Raw genomic sequence first — 2,921 nt, 5'->3', positions numbered from 1 at the left:
TATTATAAAAAAAAAAAAAAGAAAAAAAAAAAAAGAACCGGATTGCCTCTGGCGACCGAAAATTCCAGGGATTCGAAAATTATCGGGAGTTTCGTAGCTTCGATTTTGATTGACTCTGTGTAATCCCTTGAACTTCCGATGCCGGGACGATCCTGTCGCAACGCGCGCGTGTTCGTTCAACCCCGATACTGGAGATTTGGCAATCGAAGGTTGATTATCGAAGGATATCGAATATTGTAAAAGTTAACGATGTGAACGGACGACAGAGTTTAAAAATGGTGGAGAGGATTGATATAGAGTGAATCTCTATGAATATCCAGCGTTTGTCGACGGAGGCGTTACACGCATCGTGTGTTTCGAAGATTGTGTCGCAAAGATTGACAACTTTATTTCACACTGTATTTTCACGTAACACTCGTAGAAAATGAACGGAGCAACGAAGAACGAGCTTGTTTGAACGCCAGTATTATTTGCCATTTGTCACAGCTCGAGTACAAAATACTATGGCGGTTATTGAAGAACGAATTACAATACCAGAGTAATAACCGACTGTAATTTCAAGTGTCACACACAGAGGATTTGGGTTACACGAATAGACTATCCACAATCGTGTAATATTGTCAAAACCGAACGTCGTGAAAGGAAGAACGAGCGGCGATACCCAGTGTTCATCGCGTCGAGCAAATCCCAAATTCAAATATTCACGAGTACTCGCGGAGAAGAACTAACTCGTTGAAGAAGAACGAATCGTGTATCGCAACGTTGCAAAAAAAAACCAACGACGTACAATTATAAAGCGTAATTTGAGACGGCACTCTCAAGAGGATTAAGCCAACGTTCGCGTCTCGTTGCATTTGCTCGAGTGCTTGCAAGCACTTGTCAATTAGTTTCGTTGACTTCACAGCCGAAAGAGAAGATTGCAAACGTACGTTCGCAATCTTCGCATTGTACGTGCATATTTAATCATGAAAGTTTCGTCGTTTCCGCTTTGATCGGACGACGGGTCGTAGCCAGCGGCAGGAATCCGCCGGTGTAATGCGAAATACGGGTCGGCGGGCGCGTTTATCGTGAATCTTGCTCGTTTACCTCGTCGATTTTGCTAAACATCTCTCCGGTGGAATCGATACGTTATCTGGCAATGGAATTTGTAATATAAGCTACGATTGGTGGCCGCGGGGCGAATTCGCCAAACCGTAAACTCGACGTTTCCGCGTTGAGGAGATTCTCAGCGTGGTGGAAACACACACACAGAGAGAGAGAGAGAGAGAGAGAGAGAGAGAGAGAGAGAGAGAGAGTACGAGCACACGGCGGTAGAGGAAGAAAATGCCTCGAAGAAATCTGTACGTCAGCTTACCCGGATCACCGGCGATAATCCTTCGACTTTCCTTCGCCCAGACGCGCGGAGTCGTCCGTTATTTATATTCCGAGCGTCGCACCGCTGTTTGCACACTTCTCACAACATCGTTCTGGAGAGATTCTCCCCCGCGGCGGTGGTGATGATGTTGAAGGTGAATTCAAGTCCTTGGACGAGGCGCGCCGCGAACACGTGCTGCTACTATCTCCTGTCATCGGTTGTCCGATGGCCACTCGTCTGTTACTCGCGCGTCTGTACCTCAGTCACTCCAAACTCCAAACATCGGCATCTCTATCCCGTCGCGCTTCCGTTCTCGAGTTCCTGTCGCACTCTCGCCCGCTACTTCCATCGATCCTTCGGATCGTCGGCCGCAAGCAACTTCTCGCAAGCCTCGTCGGCGATCCACCACCCGCGGGTGAGAGAAAACTTCTTCACCACCGAGTGTCAACGAACATATTCACTCGACGCGACGAGCGATCGACGTCATACCCCTCTCATTGGGGTACCAACCCGATCCCCGAGCGAGGAGAGGAACGTGGGCGATGAAACGCGTGGAAAAAGAACAAAAAAAAAAAAACAGAAAAAGAAAGACGAGATCGCGATAGCTGCGACAAGGTTTGGGGACCCCAGGTGTACTTGGGCCCCGTCGTCGCGGTCGTCTTCGATAAAGTCGAAGAGATCGATCGGTGAGACCGCCGCAGAAACCTCCCTCGCGAAAAACGAAGCGCGCGTCTCGAGCTCCGCGATGACACTGGATGCTGCCAATGAGAGCTTTCGCGCACGGATACCATTCTCGTTCCAACCTGCGCCCCAAACTCACCCTACCGCCGGCTCTCGCTCGCCATTCTCCTGCCCCCGTGCCCCACCGCCTCCACAAACCTAACCCTCCCACCCCCTTTCCCCTCGCACGGAAAGTCTCCAGCGTACGTCCACAGACCCCACACACAACCCACTTTTCCAACACCCCCGCTTCGTGCAAGCTCGATAATCTTCGTGCGAGCTCGCAAGAGTCAGCCGAGAGAGAGAGAGAGAGAGAGAGAGAGGGGTGGACCGGACGTTACGTAGTGGGGTTGAGCCAAGACGCGAGGAGATTGGGAAAACGTGCTTCTCCATTCACCGCTCGCCGGGCAAGAACAGTGGAAAAAGCGCGCGATGTATGGCAAACTCAAGATTAATGAGTCCGAGACTCGATACTACCGGCTCCCTTTCCCGCCGGTAATTAACCGATATTGATTGCGTCGCGTTGATCGGGATTAATGGGGCCGCGAGTTCGTTTCTTTTTCGGGCCAAGGTGGAGGAGAGGAGAGGAGAGGGGGGGGGGGGCGTGTTTGCGCGGCTAAACGTGTAAATTTGTCAAACGGCCGTGGGGGGATTGCTCGCGATCGGAACCTTTGAACCTCCGAAGGCAGGCGATTACATCCCGTTATGCCGATCGATTAGTCTCGTCTGGTCTATTATACCTCGTTTCTGCCTTGTCGTCGCCGATATCGCGATGTAATTCCACCGATTCCGGATTGAATCGGAGATATAATACTAGGTATCGGAATGGGTAGATAATAATAGAAAT

General features: G+C 50.5%; 1 protein-coding gene across 2 annotated transcripts in view; it reads right to left on the bottom strand.

Moving 5' to 3' along the window:
* Positions 1-1,801, bottom strand: part of LOC122538675 (hemicentin-1-like) — a 282,205-nt gene extending 280,404 nt beyond the window's left edge. For both annotated transcript variants that reach the window (XR_006308897.1, XM_043672950.1), the window contains exon 1: positions 1,355-1,801. The gene's annotated coding sequence lies outside the window, so the exon portion shown is untranslated. The remainder of the gene's footprint in view (positions 1-1,354) is intronic.
* Positions 1,802-2,921: the final 1,120 nt, after the last annotated feature.

The sequence above is a fragment of the Frieseomelitta varia genome, unplaced genomic scaffold (assembly GCF_011392965.1).
Source record: "Frieseomelitta varia isolate USP_RPSP 00005682 unplaced genomic scaffold, Fvar_1.2 scaffold_171, whole genome shotgun sequence".
Taxonomy (NCBI): domain Eukaryota; kingdom Metazoa; phylum Arthropoda; class Insecta; order Hymenoptera; family Apidae; genus Frieseomelitta; species Frieseomelitta varia.
Note: the sequence above shows the minus strand (reverse complement) of the source record. Positions and strands in the feature narration are given on the sequence as shown.